General features: G+C 37.7%; 1 pseudogene; it reads right to left on the bottom strand.

Moving 5' to 3' along the window:
• Nucleotides 1-21956: 21956 nt before the first annotated feature.
• On the bottom strand, nucleotides 21957-22256 carry LOC121444716 (annotated as a pseudogene).
• Nucleotides 22257-23583: the final 1327 nt, after the last annotated feature.

The raw sequence follows: 23583 nt of genomic DNA, 5'->3' as shown, positions 1-23583 counted from the left end.
TGATTTGGGGTTCTGTTATTTATATTAGTATCAACAGAGCGTGTCTTTTAATGAACATTTCAAGTCACCCATCAAATATGTAAAAGTTTATTTCAAACTAAGGCTCAAAAATAAAAATAGTTGCCGGGCAGTGGTGGCGCACACCTTTAATGCCAGCACTCAGGAGGCAGAGGCAGGCAGATTTCCGTGTGTTCGAGGTCAACCTGGTCTACAAGAGCTAGTTCCAGGGCATGCTCCAAAGCTAGAGAGAGGTCCTGTCTCAAAAAAATCAAAACAATACAAAATAAAAATAAGTAAATAAAAATAATCAACTTAAATTAACTGGGTTCACAGCCACTCTAAGTAGTGCAGCCAATGGCAAGTGAGTGACTGAACAAGACTACTTCAGTAAATCCCTCCTCAGGATAACTCATGTAACATCTCCTCTATTAGTATATTACAGGCACCAGGTAGAAGTAAAACACATACCAACATATTCACTATTACACGAAGTGGATTGTCTTGACATTTTCTTTTAACCCAAATATAAAAATAGAACCTATCCAATTTTGGAAACCTTTGCTAGAGAGTAAAATTGTTGGATGTCATGAGCAGAGAATTGACCCAAATAAAAATGTGTTGTAATTACATTAACCTGGTGATACATACAGATTGCTTTGTAGCAAGGAGAAAACTGGAGGCAGAGAAAGCAATTAAAGGTTATGTTTGTTTTTATTTCCATATTTTAATTGACATTTAAAGTGCTATGCACTCACAGAAAGTCTTGTAAATAATAATGTGCATAAATTCCTCCTCCCTTCCTCAACTTTCAGATGAATTTCTTACAGCTAACAAATGTTGACAATTTATTGTCCATCCTTCTGAATAGTATTGTATATGTATATATTTTTCTCTAGTCAAATTAAGTCTTTTATTTTTTTATTTTATTAAAATATAATTAAAAACATGTATTTTATTTTTTGAGAAGTTTATATATGAATACCATATTCACATCATTCTATTCCTATCTTGTCCCTCCTCATAGTCTTCTTGTTTCCTGCCCAACTCCCACTCAAATTCATTGATGGAGGAAGGTCATTGGCTAATAAAGGAATTGCCTTGGCCCATTTTATTGGTTAGAAGATAGGTGGGAGGTGTAGACAGGACAGAACGCTGGGAGGAAGAGGAAGTGAGGTCAGACTCGACAGCTCTCCTCTCGGGAGCAGACGCCTGAGAGAGACGCCATGCCCCGCTCCCGGGATGAAGCTCCGACCCAGGATGGACATAGGCTAGAATCTTCCCGGTAAGCGCACCTAGGGGCGCAACACAGATGATTAGAAATGGGCTAAATTAATATGTGAGAAATAGCCTAGAAGAGAATGGGCCAAGCAGTGTTTAAAAGAATACAGTGTCCGTGTAATTATTTCAGGGCATAAGCTAGCCAGGCAGGCGGCTGGGGTGTTGGGGACGCAGCCCCGCCGCCACCCTTATTACTACAATTCATTATTATTATCTCTATATATCTAAATATAGAAAGTATATATGTATATATGTGCTTTATTGGAACAGCAAGATGCCCCAGTCTTTCCGAGGGATGAAGGTTGAACACATTTAGTGAGGTTGATACACACACACACACACCTATATACGTGCAAATATCCCCAAGCCAAAAAGAACATAAAGAACTGCTCCATCTGGCTCCAGTTTTCTCCTCTCTGAAGAGCGATCGGTATGGTAACAGCAGGTTATGTAATATATAATAATATAATCCATATTATATATTACAATATATATTGCATTACTATATATATATATATATATATATATATATCATTACCCAACCATATAACTATATAACTATAATGCATGCTAAGTACACTTAGTGTTGTGTCTAGGGCAGATCACTTGGGATTGGATAACCTATTGGGGACTTGTTGCCAGAGAAGACTGATTCTCCCTCTTTTAGCAGTTCTTAATGTTCCATAGAACTTCATTTAGGAGTTGGGCCTTGTGAGATTCCCTTTGTGCATGTGAGAATGTTAACAGGTGGGGTCATTGTGCAGGTCTTGTTTAGGCAGCCATATAGTTAAGATTTTACACGTGCAGCTCTCTGGCATATGTAGAAGATACTATCTTACAGCAAAAGTCCTTTTACAATCCTTTTGTCCCTTTTCTAGGATGTTCCCTGAACCTTAGATGTTGTGTTGCAGATGGAGATGAAGCCCCATCATCATTCTCTGTATTGTGTCCAGTTCTGGACTCTTTGGTAGTCTCTGTTTACTACAAAAAGAAACTCGTTTGATGAGAGATAAGAATTACTCTTATCTGCGGCTCTAAGAATAGATACTTAGAATGCAGTTGGAAATTATGTTGGCTTGACAAAGTAGCTATAGTTGGTACTTCTCTAGGGTCCAGGGTCTAACCAGATACAGGCAGTTGGCTACATTTCCAATACCAGACATGAACTCCCTCCTACTGAGACATATTTAAGAAAAATTAGATGATTCTGGGAATACACTCCCAAGATGTTAGCGCTGTTGTTGCATCCTTGTGTGTCTTTTGCCATGCTGGTCATTGTTATAGTTCCTAGACATTGAGGCTGAGTAGAAATTTTAATTGCTTTGCTTCCTTGGCAGCTTACATCACATTTTCAGATGCACAGAGATATTTTGCAGGGAGGATACTGTCAGGTCAGATCCAGCTTGACTCTTTTGAGTCTTGCATCTGAAGTGTGGTGTCTTCATCAATATGCTCTTACCTCCAAGTCCTGGGAGTCAACCAAGAATAATTGCAGTAGCCTATATTCTCTTGGATTCACCTAATGAACAATTTGAAGGAGAGATTATCTTGCCTTACACTGAGGTTTTTGTTAGAAAGTCTATGGCTCATGGTGGAGCATTAGCATCCCAACTAGCCTAACTTCAATTAAATTACTTATATATGTATACACACATACTTATGAATATTATATATGCATTTTAAGTAAGCACAACTTGTCTCCCTATGGATTTTTCAATCATCTGTAATGCATATAATTTTCTATCTTTGTTAGGAATACTGTAATATACATGTGTGTATATACATCCCACAGAATTCATTTAGTTTTAAAAAGCAAAATTTTCTAGGTGAAAGTATATGTCAGATTACAATATTGCAGAAGGAACTCCATATAGAACACTCATTTACTTATGCATAATTTGTAGATTGGCAATTTGGACAGGGCTCATGTAGCTTGGCTTATCTCTGTTGCACCAGATGCTGCTTGGAAGTATTTATGCATTTTGAGTTTTTTTTTTGGATTGCCTGGGGCTGAACTGGTCTCAGATAACCTTTCTCACCACGTGAGGCCTTGGTGTGAAGGTTTCCATAAAATGGCCTTTTCTTTCTACGTGGTCCTTTTCCTTTGTTTTCTCATTGCCAAAGACATTAGGTCACATTTGCTCACAAAGCTCTTCAGACCCAAGTGAGTGAAGTCCAGAGGCTGCAAAACCTCTTAAGACATAGATGAGATACAGTGCCAATTCAAGTAAGCCACACTTTGATGGAAGGTGGCACAAAGTGGCATTGCAAAGACATGCACAGAACGAGAGAATATTACAGAAATTATTATCTTTCAAAATAAATTTTCACCAAATATGTGACCCTCTTTTATTTTGGTAGATTGTTCCTACTGTGAGAATATTGCAACACTCAGAACAATACATACAAGAATACATAGGAATGTATTCTTATATGTATAAAGTACAAATAAGAATGATGGGAGATATGTAAAGGTGGAGCCTAAGGAATGTGTTAAATGACTCATGACAGAGCAATAGACAATACATAAATATTTTTTCAGTGTTCACAATTAGTCCCCATTGCCCATATTTAGACTTGTGCATAGGAGAAGCTTCTTTGCCTGAAGCCCTCCTGATCCACATGTTCCCTTTATTAACAGGCCTAAGAGGTTTGATCACCACTAATAATATGATTATCTTTTCCCCTATGGTTGTCCATTTCATTTTTGGAGAGGACAGCTACATGGATGTTCCTTAGCAGAGCAACACTTTTTATCTCTAAAACATCACCTCTGCAGGCAGTCATACTTCAATGTGTAGAATGGTCCAAGCCTTTGCTATAAGACACTGAACAATTAAAGTTGATTGCCATGTTCTTCCTTAGCCTTTCTTCAGTAGATGAAACATTCCAGAACCTTCACCATTTTTCCCTTTTCACAACCCTTTCATCGCATCTATCATCTCTATAAAGAACTAGAAATAGAAATGCGCTTGTTGGACAATTTTCCCTTCAAAATATACTATGTGAAAATATAGAATGTAACACAGTACACAACGCTGGTATGATTGGTATATAGCAAAGAGAATCTGTTCTGTTATTGCTTTATCTTAGTCGTTTAGTTTTGAGTAATGCCAACCAAGAGTATATCGGCTTTTTGAGAAACTAGTTTTGTAGTTTACCTATTTCTATTTAACCCCCAATCAAATATTAAACATAATACATTGTCTCAACCTATTTTCTTAGCTTGTTTATTGTGTTTTGAGGCAGTGTGTGATGACTATGTAGTCCTAGTATGCCTGAAACTCTTTATGTAGATTGGGCTGCTCTCAAACTTGTAGCATTCTTCTCCTGCTGCCTCACAATGCTGGAATTAAAGGTATTTGCCACTGCGTCCAAATAATACTTTCATGTGCCTCTCCTAATGCCGTGCTAGTAGTGCTCTAAAAATTCTGACCTTCCAAACCAAGATCTTTATATCACTCTCATTGTGTAATTGTTCATCTGTAAAATTGAGCTTAGTGGACTGTTGTTCATCCTCTTAGAGAGTATTATCATAAATATTGGGCTATTGGATTACTAAATAATAATTTATGCACTGTAATAGAACAGAATAAAATACAAGATGCCCTCCAAAATTGCTGCACCTTGTTTTATATCCTGATACATCTTTGATTACTTCATAATTTTAGGACGAATAGTTTCCTGACTCTATACTAAGAGAGCAATGGGCCAGGCAGAAACTGAAGTGTTGCTTGCATCTTACCTTTTCTCAATGTAGAGGACGCCCAATTTTCAGTGTCCTAAATATGAAAGTAAAACTTGAAATTAGGCATTAAGACTACCATACTAGTATAACAGTATAAGAAGATAATATTTAAGAAATCATATATACTTACAGTGCCAAGAGAAGTAATAAGGGAGTTTGATTCTCCTGAGAAAGTTGTGACTTGCAAATGTTTAAAACATAAGACAAAATTCATATGTATTAAAAAACTATTGTGAGTGAAATGTAATTGCGCCTTAATATTATCTTTAGTGGAAACTATCTTTGTTCAAAGTATTTGCCAGTCTTTTCTATTTTGGAGAGCAGCTACTGTACCAAGTACTGTACTGCTTTATCATTTTTATCATGCCAACAGTGTCAGTATTACTAATCACATTGACACAGGGGAAAATAGAAGCTTGAAATGTTAAATAACTTCCTTTGTGTCAGAGAGCAAAAATTAACAGAGCAATAGATACTGAAGGCAAGTTGTGCAAAATGAAAAAAAAACCTGTGCTCCATCTAATGCTTACCTCCATCATCATTTCTATCATCATCCAAATGGCATCATTTCACTACTTTTATAGTTAATGGCAGAGCTCTTATGAAGTATTTTTCCTTAAAGTGCTAGAAAAATATAACACAAAGTTATTTGCTTGAGCAGAAAAAAAAATGTAAGTAGCAAAACTCAGACAAATCCCAGACAAAATTATCCACATGTATGCCCTTTCTGGAAATTTCTTTCAATAGTAATCTATTATGATAAAGATGGCTTGCAGGAAATTTATCTGTTTTTTTTCCATTTTCTTTTATTTCTGAGTATATAATATAATAACATCATTTCCCCCTTTTTTTGGTCCCTCTAAAGCAATGGTTCTCAACCTGTGGGTCACAACTCCTTCCACAAACCTCTGTCTCTAAAAATACTTACATTATGATTCATAACAGTAGCAAAATTACAGTTATAAACTAGCAACAAAAATAATTTTATGGTTGGAGGTCATGACAACATGAAGAACTGTATTAAAGTGTCACAGCATTAGAAAACTTGAGAACCGATGCTCTAAACACTTCTGTTTTAGGGTCCTATTGTTGTAAAGAGACACCTGACCATGGCAACTCTTATAAAAGAAAACATTTAACTGGCTTACAGTTTCAGAGGTTTAATTCATTATTGTTGTGGCAGGATGCGTGGTGTCATGCAGGCAGTCATGGTGCTGGAGAAGGAGCTACTGGATCAGTAGGCTTCAGGAAGAGACTGTAAATTGCTAACTCTGGCTTGAAATTTTGAGACCTCAAAGCCTGCATTCAGTGACACACCTCCTCCAACAAAGCTTCACCTACTTCAACAAGGCCACTCTTCCCGATAGTGTCAGTTCCTATAAGCCTTTGGGGTCATTCTCATTCAATCATTCAAACATTTCATTCATACCACACTTCCCACATACCCTTCCTTCCTCTCTTTCAAATTCATAGTCTCTCTTTTATTAATTGTTGGTATGTATATCCACATATTTCTAAACATAACTTATTTAATCTGCATAATGTCACTCGTATACAACTTTCAGGGTTGACCATTTGATATTGGATAATCAGTTTGTATGCTGTTCCCTGAAAAAGATGATTTTCTACCTCCCAGCATTCCTTATTTGGTAGTAGTTCATTGAGTTGTTTGCTAGGTTCTAGTACCAGGGATGGTTTACTTATATTGAGTCTATTAGAGAGTTTTTGGTTACCACAAATGTATGATGCCACCAGTGCATCCTTAGGGTTAACATGCCCTGATGGTCATTGTTGTGCTTCATACGCATCATGACTGGGTAGGACTGTTGTTTGCTTCCTTCCATTGGAATCTTGCATGGTACCATGTGATTTACTCCTTAGGGATGAGGCATTTGGCTCAATTCCAATTCAGAGGCTTCTAAGCTCTGTTTCTGGAGTGTAAAGTATCTTTGACAGTAGAGACGTACTTTGTCCTCTGGAATTGCTAAACAATCTTATGAAATAATCAGCTAATCAATTTAGTGCCTGGAAAGAAAGTATGTCCCCTGATCTTTTGCTAACAGCTATTCTAATATAAGGTAAAAATTTCCCAAAAGGCCACTTGCAGATTAGGTCTTATTCAACACAATGATATTACCTATGTCCCTCAATTTTGATAATTTTAGATTCAGAACAAGTGTCTTGCTTAGAGACATTTCTAAGGCTCCTGATTATGCTTATTAATGCATTCATTGTCTCTACTGTTAAATTCTTGTCAGGAGCAAATTTTTTATACATGTTATAAATGTCCTTATCCAAGTTATTAAAAACTTACAGAACAGGGCAGCCCACATGCTACTGTGTGCTGCTAGCCAGTTTGCTCTATAATTGCAGTGAAGAATATTCAGAAACTTTCTAGTGGTAGTGAGTGGGGAAAAAGCTGAATACAGCAAGCTCTACTGGGCTGTCCGCCTGTACTTCTCCTCCAAAAGAGTATTATGAGAAATATTCAGCTCTGTGTTCTCAATTTATCATTTCAAACTCTATACTGGTAAGGTGATTCCTCAGACCCGTGTTCATCTCAATTCCACAAGAAAAGGCATTGCTAATGGAGACACATATTTTGGTGTCCATACAACTCTTTAATTTAAAATACAAAATTATTTATGTGACGAAGTGAAACAGTCAATATACACTATTCTTAGCTCAGTCTGTCAGAGCATTTGCATAATATTACAATGTACTAATTTCAGCTGTTTGCAATAGCAGAACCAGAAGGAGCAAGGCCAGACAACAGTGGAAGGAGCTGAAGATGCTACAATACTGCTTTTCATTAATGAAAAATCTTCAAGAATGGCCTCCAAAAAAGAACACTTGTTACAGCATAAAATGGGTGCCGTCTAAAGAGTATTGATTGATTTCCATTACCCAGGAAATTAGAAAGAGAGCCATAGTACAAAAATGCATCTTTGTCAATAAAAGAAATTTGTGTTTCTATTGGAAACTATCTCTTTTCCTGACTCTTAGGATGTGGTCATTACAAATGGTATAATTTTGTAGTGATTTTTATGTGTTATCTTAGGAAGTTATTCAATTGCAATAATGACATGTGCTTACAATAGTCATTTCAAACCACTTTTAATCACAGTCACTTACAAAAGCAAAGTACCATGGGAGTAAAATATCCCCCAGTGTACTGAGGACTTTCTTTTTAAAACTTAGTATCAGTGAAAATTCAAAGTTTCGTTCAGTTATGCTGCCTGGATAGCAATCTTTTCATTAGAATAGAAGTGTCTTGATAACAACTATGTCCCCAGCAATGACATAAGTCCTACAACAAAGCACATGCTTAATATTCATAATATCAATAAATTAATAGAGAATTAAGATTTAGCCACAAAAATTCCTATATGTAAGGATTCATATTCATATAGCCAATTTTTTATTCTGAATTTATATTGAGGACCTAGTATACATTAGGTTTTGAACAAGTGGTAATTATACAGAAAATAGACTATGCCTTCTTATAATTTATAGTTCAGTAAGTGGTCAAATGTAAAAGATAGATTCTCTATTCATGATAATTAGTTACTTTAGAATCTAGTTGGGAACAAGGCATGAACACATAAAAATCTAAATGAGACCTTATTTTATTATAACTTGTTTATTTACCTATTAGTTTGAGACAGGCTCTCATGACAGAACCCTGGATGGCCTCCAGCACACTCTGTAGCCAAGGCTGCTCTCCCTCATTACTTTCCTGCCTTCACCTCCCAAGCACTAGGGTTACAGATGTATTTCATCATCACAGCAGAAATTATCCTATAAGATATAAAGTGTGCCTTTCCTTCTTGTATGCATAGTTCATATGAGCTATAGAGTCTACTTAAAATTTCATCAAGTTGCTTTTTTCAGTTTAGTTTTGTGAAAGCTTTGCAGCTGTCCTTAACTGCAACATTTAAGCATTGAATTCCGTTCTCCCTCGGCTATTTTATTATCACTTTTCAGGATTTTCTTTCCTGTATATTATAAATCCAAAAGCAAACAGGAAACAAAACAAAGTGTGATCCATGTTATTTGTTGCAGGAGCTCCTTCTGCTCCTTCAGCCAATAGCCGCTGAGATACCAGCCCATTGGGTCGTGTTCTCTCTTTAAAAAAGCTGCCACTTCCCTCCAGTCTCTCCCTCTGGCTTCCAGCTCCATCTCTCCAGCTAACTTTAAAGCATCCCCAAACTTTTTGACTAAGAGCACCAAAAACAATGCTACGTACTTCTGAGTCTGTCCACTGTGCCCTCTCAGCACTTTTAATTTAGATGGAGTTACATTTACATAACAGTTTAGCTGTGAATTTGGCAGGAAATTCCTGAAGCGTTATTTTGGTTCTGCCAAGCATGGGTTTAATATCTAATAAGCAGATCTCCTGTGCAGGATTGCCTTTTTTTATCTTTATTTTTTCTATTTTTTTTATTGCAAAAAGAAGAAAAAAAACATAAACAAAAAACAAGTTTCCACCTCCTCCCAGCCTCCCATTTCCCTTCCCCTCCTCCCACCGTTCTCCCCCTCCTCCCACCCTTCCCCCCCTCCTCCCACCCTTCTCCCCCTCCTCCCACCCTTCTCCCCCTCCCCCCCACTCCTCTCCCCCTCCCTCTCCAGTCCAAAGAGCAGTCCGGGTTCCCTGCCCTGTGGTAAGTCCTAGGTCCTCCCCCCTCCGTCCATATCTAGGAAGGTGAACATCCAAACTGGCTAGGCTCCCACAAAGCCAGCACATTAAGTAGGATCAAAACCCCCTGCCATTGTCCTTGGTGTCTCATCAGCCCTTATTGTTCGCCATGTTCAGAGAGTCCGGTTTTATCCCATGCTTTTTCGGTCACAGTCAAGCTGGCCTTGGTGAGCTCCCCGTAGAACAGCTCCACTGTCTCAGTGGGTGGATGCACGCCTCGTGGTCCCGAATTCTTTGCTCATGTTCTCCCTCCTTCTGCTCCTCCTTGGGACCTTGGGAGCTCAGTCCAGTGCTCCTGTGTGGGTCTCTGTCTCTATCTCTATCCATCACCAGATGAAGATTCTATGATGATATGCAAGATATTCGTCAGTATTGCTCTAGGATAGGGTCATTTCAGGTTCCCAATCCTCAGCTGTCCAAGGAACTAACTGGGAACCTCATCTTGGGCACTAGGGAGCCCCTCTAGGGTCAAGTCTCTTGCCCACCCTAAAGTGGCTCCCTTAACTAAGAATTGTGGTTCCGTGCTCCCCTATCCACCTTTCCTTTATCCCAATTCTCCTGTTTCCCCAGGTCCCCCCTCCTTCCCTTCTACCTTTTCTCTCCCCATCTCCCCTTACCCCCATCCCACCCCACCCCCAAGATCCCATTTTCTCCCCGGAAATTTGGTCTACTTCCCTTAGCCAAGAGGATAACTATATGTTTTTCCTTGGGTTCACCTTCTTACTTAGCTTCTTTAGGTTCACCTTTTGTAGACTCCGTGGTCCTTATTTATGGCTAGAAACCAATTATGAGTGAGTACATCCCATATTCATCTTTTTGGGTCTGGGAAACCTCACTCAGGGTAGTGTTTTCTATTTCCATCCATTTGCATGCAAAATTCGAGAAGTCATTGTTTTTTACCGCCGCGTAGTACTCTAGCGTGTATATATTCCATACTTTCTTCATCCATTCTTCCATTGAAGGGCATCTAGGTTGTTTCCAGGTTCTGGCTATTACAAATAATACTGCTATGAACATAGTTGAACAAATGCTTTTGTCATTTGATAGAACCGAAACACTGACTTCCACAGTGGTTGCACAAGATTGCATTCCCACCAGCAATGGATGAGGGTACCCGTTCCTCCACAGCCTCTCCAGCAAATGTTATCCTTGGTCTTTTTGACTTTAGCCATTCTGACAGGTGTAAGATGATATCTCAAAGATGTTTTGACAAAAACTTCTCTTACTCCCATCTTTATCAGCAGTAGCACCATTTTACTGGGAGTGGGATATGTCCTTATTTAATGTTCCAAGTTTTCTTTACCACACAATGCTTATCGCAACTATTTAAAGAACTTTGATTAAAAAAGTTATCTTGATACAAGGTTGTAATTTGTTGAAGAGAGCATTAAGCCTTTCTAACATTAGTCAAGCAGAACTTAAACCTTTTGATGGAATTGTTGGAGAACTTACCTAGTCAACCAGCAGTGAAGAGCTGCTTTTTCCCAATGACAATATAACATATAAAATGCCATCATCACATAATGCCCCAAATAAGCTTTAATAAGACATTAACTTTAATATTCTAGTATCCGTTAGCCTATAGCTGATGAATAATTATAGTCAGACAAGATATGTTTGTTAAATGGGTTCATTTTGGCTTATAGCTACCTCTTATAGTACAGAATATAGCATCATGAATATTTCACTTGTACAGCACTGAAAATCATTAAGGCTAGAATGAAGCCATATTTGGATGGGGATAATAATGAATGGTTAGCATGTGTTTGGGGTCACAAACTCAAGAATTACCCAAAAATTAATGGCCACTTTTAAACTTTGGAAGGAGATTGAATCTCCAGCATTTTCAAATATTCCACTTGATATCTGAGATGATATCTAGAAACCAAGACTGAGGAATCCATATTGTCAAGTCCCATTTACAGAAACACCTGGGAGTTGGGGAATGAAGCAGAGCAGGGGTACCATGCTATGATAGAAGTATGATTTAAACTGTGCTTATGGAATTTTTATGACATGTAGGTGCCATGATAATCCCTACATTTTCATCTTTTTGAGGGCTTTCCAAAAAGTAGAAATATCAATTTTTATCAAGTTTATTTTTTAGTACATAATATTTTCTGTTATATTACAGATGATATAGACAGATTTTGTCTTACATGACTGAAATAAATCTACTTGGTTCTCTACTTGTGTTCTCTGTTTTAACATATTAATGAGTACAATTTCATGATTGTTGGAATGATCATTTTAGAGTTGTGTGTTCCAGACATGGCTCTCTTTTTGCTCTTCTTTGAATTACCTGCAAAACCATCCTATTGAAGTTGGACAAGGCAAACACACAGAAGGCAACGAGCCCCAAGAGAAAGCAGAAAGTTTTATTTTCAGTTTTCTTCTAGACCATAAAATTATTTTCTCTTTTTTCTAAGTTGGTATAACATGATTTGTTACTGAAATGTTTGTCAGAACTCACCAATGAAATCATCTGAGCTTCAGGTTTTATTTATGTAGATATTTCTACTTCTGACTTCAATTATCTTGACAGATACAAGAGAGTTAATTTTTTTCTTTCATCTAGTGTCTATTTTGATAAGTTGTGTTTTTAATTTTTTTCTAATTTGTTGCCATTATATAAGTCATGTAAAATTATAAAATGTGAAGGAATATGTTCATTCATTCTTGAAAGCAAATATTTGTGATTTTTATTCATTATTTTCTTCATCTTTCATGCTTTTACGAATTGTACTATCATCTCTAAAGAGAAACATTTTGTCTACTTTATTTTTACAGTGCATGTATTGTTTATGGGTTATATATTCTCTATCACTTTCTTTAATTATGCTGCCCTGGGTTCAATTTTGTTGGTAGAGGTTTCTGTCCTGCTTGGTCCTGTAGCCATTCAGTCACAAAATAAATACACAGAGGTCTACGTTAATCATAAACTCATTGGCCTATTAGCTCAGGCTTCTTATTAACTCTTTCTTACATCTTATATTAGCCCATTATTCTTGTCTATGTTAGCCACGTGGCTTGGTACCTTTTTCAAGGAGGCATTTTTATCTTGCTTCCTCTGTATCTGGGTGACGACTGCAAACTGACTCTTTCCTCTTTCTAGAAATCTCCTGTTTTAGTTGCCCCACTTATAATTCCTGCCTGGCTACTGGTCAATCAGCATTTTATTAAAAGTAATGACAAGTGACAGGATAAAAAACCATTGTCCCACAGCACAGTTTGTTATAGAGAATAAATTATCCCTAGCTGAGAATCTCTATGAAATTGGTAGTTCACTTTCTAAGGAAAGCTTGTTTTCTATAGTGGGGTCTCAATGGGTATACTACTTATACTTCATGGTAAGCCCAATACCCAGGAATAGTTGTCCAACACAAAATGAATTGAATAGTATTTTTGTACAACTTTTGCCTCATAGTTTTGTTTGTATATATTTTGTCTCATTGGTCTTTTGCTTGCATATTTTGTTTTCTGATTACGTTTTTATAGGGTTTGTGTGGGGAATGGCTCTTGTCTTTTGTGTGTATGTGTGTTTTTTCAAGTGTGTTTTTTAAGAGAGAAAAAGGAAGTTCATGGTGTTGACTGGTTAGGGATGTGGGGAGGTTATGGGAGGGGTTGAGAAAGGAAAAAACATTATCTAGGGTTCATAGATTCACCAGCCTTGGGTGGGTAGCTATGTTTACAGTAGCAGGCATGAGTTCTTTTCTATTGAGTGAGAATTAAGTCTAATTGGGTGGCCACTTGTTACCATCAAGATATAAATGCTACTATTACACTTTCAGGGATACCTTGTATCTTTATATTTAATGCAAGTATTAACATAGTTACACTTGGAATTACCCATTTATTATTAATTTCCTTATAAAATTGTGTCTTTCCTTTTTGTTTCTTTTTTCTTTTTTCAAATTTATTTATTTATTTTTATTTAAACTATTGTTTATTTACTTAATTATTACTTGTTTTATTTCTTATCCACAGATTTCCCTCCTTCCTCTCTTCCCAGTCCCTTCCCCATACCCCACTATGTTCTCACTTCTCAATCCATTCCTCCACTGTTTCTGTTTAGGAAAAGGGAGGTTTCCCATGGTTATAAACAAAACATGGTATATCAAGTTGCAGTAAGACTAAGTAAGCATCTACTCATTTATAAGGTTGGGCAAGGTGACCTAGAATGGGGAGTAGAGTCCCAAATGCCAGTAAAAGAGTTGAAGACATTTCCTGTTCCCACTCCTAACAATAGTGGATATGTAGCCTGAACTGGCTATCTTCTATGGCCAGATTGGTATCTAATCCAAGTGTCATCAGAGATCTTCACCCAGCAACTGATGGAAGCAGATACAGAGCCAGGGCCTTTTTTAAAATTCTTTTTTATCTTATATGAATAAATAAAATATTTTAATATTTAGCCTATACCTAGTTGATGAAAATTAATATAAAAGTTTTATGAGTGTTAGGATCTACATGTATAAAAATATAAAAATGATACCCATTATTTTATTTTTTTTAATATTTATTTATTTATTATGTATACAATATTCTGTCTGTGTGTATGCCTGCCGGCCAGAAGAGGGCACCAGACCCCATACAGATGGTTGTGAGCCACCATGTGGTTGCTGGGAATTGAACTCAGGACCTTTGGAAGAGCAGGCAGTGCTCTTAACCTCTGAGCCATCTCTCCAGCCCCCCCATTATTTTATTTTATATGATAACTTAAAATTAATAGAAAATAAAATTTCTTATATCTCGATATATCTTCCTAAAATGACATATGAGCAAAAGATTCTAAAAGTTTAAATAGGGAGGAATGAAAGCTTATCTACAAACAGATAGTAGAGTAGCATCTATCTACGAACAGATAGTAGAGTAGCATCTATCTATGAACAGATAGAAGAGTAACATCTATTTACAAACAGATAGTAGAGTAGCATCAGGCTTCTTATATAAAAATCTGAATGGTAGAAAACAATGCCAGTGACCCTTCAAAATTCTAAAGGAAGAAATCTTTTGACTCACAACTCCAAAACAGATTTAAATATGTAAAATGTATATAATATTTGCATAAAATCTTTGATAATTTTATTCACACATACAATGTACTTTGATATTAACCCCCACTCTTCTTCCTAAATCCTCTAAAATCTACTCCCAACTCTCCATGCCCTCCAGTCCTTCTTTCTTTTAAAAAATCATCCATTGAGCCCAATTTATGCTCTCTATATAGTCTTGCATAGAAGCTATCTCCTCCAAGCTGTAAGTCAGAGGTGTCTCAGAGATGGTTAAAATAATATAGGCTATTACTATTGTTATTGCTTGCCCACCAAACTTGGTAGTATAGCCCTATTACTAAAGACAATACAAACACTAAAATACAATACATGGAGAAATAAGGTTCATAGTGACTTTTTCCTTCTGGGTAGCATTCATAGGCCCAGAAAGTACTTTGAAGGCTTCTTACAGTTGTGAACCCTGTGAACAACAAATATGACCAGCATGGCAAGAAGTATCAGTAGGTACAAAAGTGACACAAATGTTATGGAGATAACCTACTATTTTCTGGTTGGATTTAAGGCCTGCTCCATAGGAGGAAACAGATGTTTGCTACTTTGGGGAACTCATCTCTTCTAGAACTAAACCTACTACCATTTTGCTAAGTAGACGTAGTAGAGAACTTTCCTCTGAATTCCTACTTTTATGCCCATAGGAGTGCCACTGTCAGACCAGGTCAGAGAGGTTTCTGTGGGAGTGGAGGGTGGTTAGTGCAGAAACTCGCAGCTGCTCAATGTGCAGAGAGGAAGAGCCTATGGAACGCTCTTCCACAAAGGGCACATCTACAAGACACTGACCCTCAACGCTCAAGGACCACTGCAGAAGAGGAAGCTGAAACGCATCGTTAAAAAGAAAACAGTATTTTCCTGGTTTGTTTTTATTGTTGTTGTTGTTTTGTTTTTTGCTTTTCAATGGGTGCATTGTGGAGGTTAGCTAATAAACACTGCATTTTTATACTTAAAGTCTTTACTTGTTTTATCCCTTTAATTAAATGTTGACCTAGTTACTTCATAAAGTTAAATTAGTTGGGATAAATTTGATATACTTTTCTCCTTGCTATTTTCTTAAATTGTATGAGTCACAGCCTAATATACTTATTTCTTCAACTATGATACTGCCCTTTGCTGAGCTCTACCCTATGGCTTATATTACAGAGTGTGGTTTTCGTTTTGTTTCTCAATTCTAGCTGGTGGCAACACAATGGTCCCAGTCCTTTGCGAACTTATCAGCCTGGTGCTTTACAGTGAATATGATTTTTAGGTGATAAATTGGAACATTTCAAGGAAATACCTCACATGTTTGCCTACTCTTTGTGAAAATGGTTTTGTGCTGCCTGTTGTCCAGTCGGAAAACTGCTGATTCATGGGTGCTATCCAACTTACTAGTGGTTTAAACTAAGGAAGTAATAGACTACTATAGGAAGTATATACTCAGGAAACAATAGACCACTCCTTTTCATTTTTCTTCAGCTTTAGTGAGATACAATTGACAAGTAAGAAATATATATGTATTCAGATTATACAGTTGTGGTGTTTTGATGTTTGTGATGTTTTGTGTGAAATCTACATTACTATAGCATAGATGAATGCAGACAGTTGTGAGAAATTTCCCTTTTACTTCTGACATCATAAAGCTTGCCTTTTATTTATTCTGAGTAAACTTAGTTGTTTGTTTAAAAATTGCTCCAAATTCTCTGGCCTCTGTTGGTTGTCATTGTTCTGTTTTTTTTTTCATACATTATTACGAATTTATTTGCAACCAATATCTGCAACCAGTATTATAGTAGCTCACAGTAATGCTCCCTGGAGTTTCAGGTGGAGTTCTCTGCTAGAGCCAAGGGCTTTCACCAGGCTGAAGTTTTGCCTGCAATTTCGTATTCTTTCAAATGCAAATTTTTGCAGGTGTGGCCTGAATGCTCTGCTGCCTAGATGATCATCAGCTGGGCTGCAAGGGTGGATGTGCATTCGGGTCCCAGATTTCTGCTTCCTTTACCAATTGACCCCACCCATCTTCAAAGCCATCCACAAAAACCTATGTGTCAAACACGTCTCAGTTAAAAATTTCTCTTAAAAAGAAGCCTAATGTTTTGACTGTTTAATTTTTAAAAACCTTCATTGTACACAGGGCTGTGTTACATGAAGGTATTTCTAATTCCATAAAAGTATATATTGTATTTTGGGTATATTTCCCCCAAGCCCCCCTCATCATGATGCTGGGAACACAATTTCTCCCTTTCCCCTTCTCTTAGTTGCCTTTGTTCCCATGGATAATTTTGCCTTATTATACATACATGATTTCATGTGTTTGTGCAACAGCTAGGAACCACATAGTTCTGTTATAGAGGACCCAAGTTCTGTTCCCACTACCCCAGTTGGGTGGCTCACAACCTCCTGTAACTCAAGATTGAGGAGTTCTGATTCTTTCTTCTGGAATGCCCAAGTATTTGCATTCATGTATACACATAACCACAGGCAGAAACACACTACACACATGAAAACAAATCTTTGAAAAACAAAAGAAAATGACCCTCTCTCTCCTGTCAACCATTAACTGGGTTTAAATACTCAGTGGGAAGTGGGGCCCTGTGAGACTTTCCACATTCTAGGACATGGTGTTGAGAAACCCAATCTTGTGACGAAACTCTGTAGGTAATCTCAGGTATTATACATTCAAGAATCTGGCAGCCATGCCATTTTCAGGAGTTAGTATTACATACACCACACAGATCCTCCACTTTCTCTGTCTTTTACATTCTTCCTGTCTTTCACAGTTTTCCCCGAGCCTTGGAAAGTGTAATACAATGATTCTTGAAGAGCTGACATTTAATAGTCATTTATTCTCAGTACTTGGATTAGTTATAAGTTTTTCATTACTTAAGCAAACTGACTTAAATGCATCCTGAAAATCCTTTTAAAGCATCCTTGCTTCAGTCACTGTAAAGAGAATTGTAGGGCTGCAAGGGATTACATACTACCGTGTTTTAATTGACTTGGGTCTCTGCTGCACATTTCATTGTGTGCAAAGTTATAGCTGCCTGTTTCCTTGGTGTTGTATTTGAAATTTTACTAATTAAAATGATATGAGACCTATAATAGGATTTTCCTTCCCCAGAAAGAATCTTCTGTTTATAATAAGTACCTGTGGGTAGACTATTTCAAGAGCAGCTTTAAATGTTGCATTTGTCTAGACACCCAAGACTACTTGTGGCTTGTTTACCCTTGGTGCCATTTATACTGAGGATATAGCCCTTTGGACTCCATCCTTAGAGTAGGTAGTAATTGATCCAATCTATTCATCCTGTTAAGGCTCTGAGATGTGACCTTTTCCCCTATTACCTCAGGATATTGACAAAAATATAAGCTATTTCTGGAGCTGTTTCTTTCATATTATGAGAGAAAATGTCAATGATGCCTTAGGAAAAAAAAAGACAAGCTAATTTTCATGGAATGTGCACTGAATGACAGAATTAAAGGAAGACATGGAAATAAAAAGGAAACCTCAAGATTTTTGAGGGTGCTTTGGATGATGATAAACAGGGCTGACACATAACGGCTTAGTGAGTTACCTATGACACTAGTGGTATTTTCATTAGCCATTCTCAGAAAGAAACAAAATGAACATTAAAAAGGAGAACATTTTCAAGAAGAAATTAATGCCTTTGATCTACAGTGCAATCATTTTGACAAGTGTTAGAAGATTTGAAATTTATTTGCTTATAAAACTAAGAACAATATAAACTTTAAAGTTGATGACTTAAGTGAAATATATTTTATACTTTTTTAAATTAGATTTTGTGAAAATATTATGGGTGTGGATATTTTTCCCTGCATATAATTATGTGACTGGTGTTCAGGGAGATCAGAAGAGGGCATCAAATCCTTTGGAACTAGAGTTATGGATGGCTGTGAGCTGCTACAATGTAAGTGCTGGGAATTAATCTGTCTAGGAAATTAAAGTCATGAAATTGTCAGGTAAATGGATAGAGCTAGAAACAATATCTTGAGTGGGTTTATCCAGATCCAGACACACATTCCCTGTTTTCGCACAGATGTGAATGTTAGCTGTTAAGCTTTAAATATGTTTATTTCAAACTGAATAAGTACAGAGATTAGATCATGGTGTGTGTGTGTGTGTGTGTGTGTGTGTGTGTGTGTGTGTGTGTGTATGTACAGGCAGGCAGGTATGTATGTGTTTGTGTACATGTGTGTGTATGTTTTTTTGTTTGTTTTTTTCCTCTCTTGGAGTGTTTTATTTGTTTTAATTTGGGTTGTTTTTCTGGAAGAAAGAAAGAACATTAAGTTGGATGGGAAAGACTTGGGAGGAATTGGGGGCAGGAGGGAAGAACATATGATCAAAATATTGTTTGGAATTTTTAAAGCAAAAAAATTAAAAATGAATATAAATAAAAATGCACAGTAATTCAATAGAGCATTATTAACAACAGAAAGCTGAGAAAGTAATCTGTTTTTAATATTTATTTTTATTTTTGTTTATGTGTATGTGTGTATATTTCTGTTAGTGTCCATGAACTTGAACACAGGTAGTTGACAGTGGAAGGCAGAAGAAGGCATTGGATCTCCTGGAGTTGGCATTACAGATGGCTGTGAGGGTTCCTCCATATGTGCTGGAAACCCAGCGTGGGTCCTCTCTAAGAACAGCAGCCACTCTTTTTTTTATTGATATTTATTGAGCTCTACATTTTTCTCTACTCCCCTCCCTGTCTCTCCCCTCCTCCCTTCAATCCTCCCTCAAGGTTCCCATGCTTCCAATTTACTCACGAGATCTTGTCCTTTTATACTTTCGACTTCCCATGTAGATTATATCTATGTAAGTCTCTCTTGGTGTCCTCATTGTTGTCTAAATTCTCTGGGACTGTGGTTTGTAGGCTGGCTTTTTTGCTTTATGTTTAAAAACCACCTATGAGTGAGTACATGTGATAATTGTCTTTCTGTGTCTGGGTTACCTCACTCAAAATAATATTTTCTAGTTTCATCCATTTTCCTGCAAAATTCAAGCTGTCATTATTTTTTTCTGTTGTGTAGTACTCTATTGTATAAATGTACCACATTTTTCTTATCCATTCTTCAATCGAGGGACATTTAGGTTGTTTCCAGGTTCTGGCAATGACAAACAAAGCTGTTATGAACATAGTTGGACACCAAAAGATCACATAATCCAATAAAAAAATGGAGTACAGACTTAAACAGAGAACTCTCAACAGAAAAATCTAATATGGCTGAAAGACTCTTAAGGAAATGTTCAACATCCTTAGTCATCAGAGAATTGCAAATCAAAACAACTCTGAGATTCCATCTTATACCTGTAAGAATGGCCAAGATCAAAAACACTGATGACAATTTATGCAGGAGAGGTTGTGGGGAAAAGGGAACACTTCTGCAATTGCTGGTGGGAATGCAAGCTGGTACAACCCCTTTGGATGTCAGCGTGGCGATTCGTCTGAAAATTAGGAAACAACCTTCCTCAAGACTCAATAATACCATTTTTGGGTATATATCCAAAGGATGTTCAATTGTGCCACATGGACATGCACTCTCTTTTAAAAAAAATATTGATTTTATTAATCTATAAATTTTTCTCTTCTCACCTCCCTTCCTCTCCCCTCGCCTTCTACCCTCTCCCATGGTCCCCATGCTCCAAATTTACTCAGGAGATCTTGTCTTTTTTTATTTCCCATGTAGATTACATCCATGTATATCTTTCTTAGGGTCTTTTTTGTTGTCTAGGTTCTCTGGGATTGTGAATTGTAGGCTGATTGTTCTCTGATTTATGTCCAAAAACCACTTATGAATGAGTACATGCAATATTTGTCTTTCTGAGTCCGTGTTACCTCTTTCAATATGATGTTTTCTAGCTCCATCTATTTGCCTGCAAATTTCATTTATTTTTTTCTGCTGTGTAGTATTCCATTGTGCAAATATACCACATTTCCCTTTTCCATTCTTTGGTGAAGTTTCATTTAGGTTGTTTCCAGCCTCTAGCTATGACAAACAATTCTGCTATGAACATAGTTGAGCACATGTCCTTGTGGTATGCATGAACATCCTTTGGGTATATACCCCAAAGTGGTATTGCTTGGTCTTGAGGAAGGTTGTTTCTTAATTTTCTGAGAAATCGCCATACTGATATCCAAAGCTGCTGTACCAGTTTGCACTCCTACCAGCAATGCAGGAGTGTTCCCTTTACCCCAATCCTCTCCAGGATAAGTTGTCATCAGTGTTTTTGATCTTGGCCATTCTTACAGGTATAAGATGGAATCTCAGAGTTGTTTTGATTTGCATTTCTCTGATGACTAAGGATGTTGAGCATTTCCTTAAGTTTGGATTCCTGTGTTGAGAGTTCTCTATTTAGGTCTGTACTCCACCTTTTTTATTGGATGATTTGTTCTTTTGATGACCAATTTCTTGAGTTCTTTGTATATTTTGGAGATCAGCCCTCAGTCTGATGTAAGGTTGGTGAAGATCTTTTCTCATTCTGTAAGGCAAAGAGCAACCACTCTTAAATATTGCACCATCTCTCGAACCCCAGGAAGCAATCATCTTTTATTTATTTTTTGAAATTCAATTTGTTTTGTATAAAAATTGTGTGCAATCAGTTACATATAAATACACATTCCAGTTTTATAGTCAGGAGCATATAAATTCAAGATGGCCAACTGACATTTTACTGTTAAAAAGAAACACAACAACCCAACATTCATATTCAAGTTGCATTGAATATATATATATATATATATATATATATATATGTTTTTTTAACATGTGAAAAACATTTTTCACCAGTCATAGCAAAATACATATATACATATTTATAAAGAAGGCATAAGCTATTTCCAATATTACATGGTTTTGTTTGCTGAATGCAAATACCAGCCAAGAGAATAAAAATCAGTTTCCCAAGAACAGTGTTTTATATTTTGGTTGAAAGAGTCTTACTATGTAGCCTAGGCCACACTCACACGTGGGAAGTAAAAATCTTCCTGTCTCAGCTGCATAGGCCGTGGGTGCTCATTACAACACAAACTTATTTCTGGCAGATTTTTCAAGAGGTGGTTGCTAGGTAACTGTAGACTACTTAATAAAGACTGGGGCATCTTGATGTTCTTTTCATACTGGTACTCTTGGAAAAAGGAGGCTCCGTCTTTGAGGGGAAGTGTGTTTAGGTTTGTAAGAACTCAGGCTATACCCTGGCCACTTTCCGGAATTCTTTTGTGTGGGTCTTGGGGCACTGCATCTCACACCAGCTATTGGGAACCATCTGGACACCCGATTCACTGTGGGCTACCACTAACCCTAACTCATTTTCAGCAGTGCTCAGCAGGTAATTGGACTGGGCGTCACCTAGGGAGATAACTTTGGCCAAAACTATGTCACCTGGGCAGGAAACTCTTGTAAATTTCAACCTTGTCTTTTTCAGTTGCTCGGATATCTTACATGCAGATAGTTCCTCGAAAAGCATTTTTTTTATTGAGAAAAGGAAAAAAAAAAGTATCCGCCTCCTCCCAACCTATCATTTCCCTCCCCCTCCTCTCACCCTTCTCCCCCTCTCCCAAAACTCCTCTCACCCTCCCTCTCCAGTCCAAAGAGCAGTCAGGGTTCCCTGCCTGTGGAAAGTCCTAGGTCCGCCCCCCTCCGTCGATGTCTAGGAAGGCTAACATCCAAACTGGCTAGGCTCCCACAAAGCCAGTACATGAAGTAGGATCAAAACCCCTTGCCATTGTCCCTGGCTTCTCATCAGTCCTCATTGTTCGCCTTGTTCAGAGAGTCCGGTTTTATCCCATGCTTTTTCAGTCACAGTCCAGCTGGCCTTGGTGAGCTCCCATTAGATCAGCCCCAGTGTCTCAGTGGGTGGGTGCACCCCTCGTTGTCCTGACTTCCTTGCTCATGTTCTCCCTCCTTCTGCTCCTCATTGGGACCTTGGGAGCTCAGTCCAGTGCTCCAGTGTGGGTCTCTGTCTCTATCTCCATCCATCACCAGATGAAGGTTCTATGGTGATATGCAAGATATTCGTCAGTATTGCTATAGGATAGGGTCATTTCAAGTTTCCTATCCTCAGCTGCCCAAGGGACTATCTGGGGACATCACCCTGGGCTCCTGGGAGCCAATCTATGGTCAAGACTCTTGCCAACCCTAAGGTGGCTCCGTTAACTAAGAATTGTGTTTCCGTGCTCCCCTGTCCAACCTTCCTTTATCCCAATCCTCCTGTTTCCCCAAGTTTCCCCCTCCTTCCCTTCTCACTTTTCTCTCCCCATCCCCCCTTACCCTCATCCCATCCCACCCCCAAGATCCCAATTTTCTCCCCGGCTATTTTGTCTACTTCCCATAGCCAAGAGGATAACTATATGTTTTTCCTTGGGTTCACCTTCTTATTTAGCTTCTTTAGGTTCACCAATTGTAGTCTCCGTGACCCTTATTTATGGCTAGAAACCAATTATGAGTGAGTACATCCCATGTTCATCTTTTTGGGTCTGGGTTACCTCACTCAGGATAGTGTTTTCTATTTCCATCCATTTGCATGCAAAATTCGAGAAGTCATTGTTTTTTACCGCAGCGTAGTACTCTAATGTGTATATATACTTTCTTCATCCATTCTTCCATTGAAGGGCATCTAGGTTGTTTCCAGGTTCTGGCTATTACAAATAATACTGCTATGAACATAGATGAACAAATGCTTTTGTCATATGATCGGGCATCTCTTGGGTATATTCCCAAGAGTGGTATTGCTGGGTCCAGGGGTAGGTTGATCCCGAATTTCCTGAGAAACCGAATCACTGATTTCCACAGTG

Source organism: Microtus oregoni, unplaced genomic scaffold, assembly GCF_018167655.1.
Source record: "Microtus oregoni isolate MIOR12 unplaced genomic scaffold, Mior012 000138F_ref0000102, whole genome shotgun sequence".
Classification (NCBI taxonomy): Eukaryota; Metazoa; Chordata; class Mammalia; order Rodentia; family Cricetidae; genus Microtus; species Microtus oregoni.
This window is presented reverse-complemented; position numbering and strand designations above follow the sequence as displayed.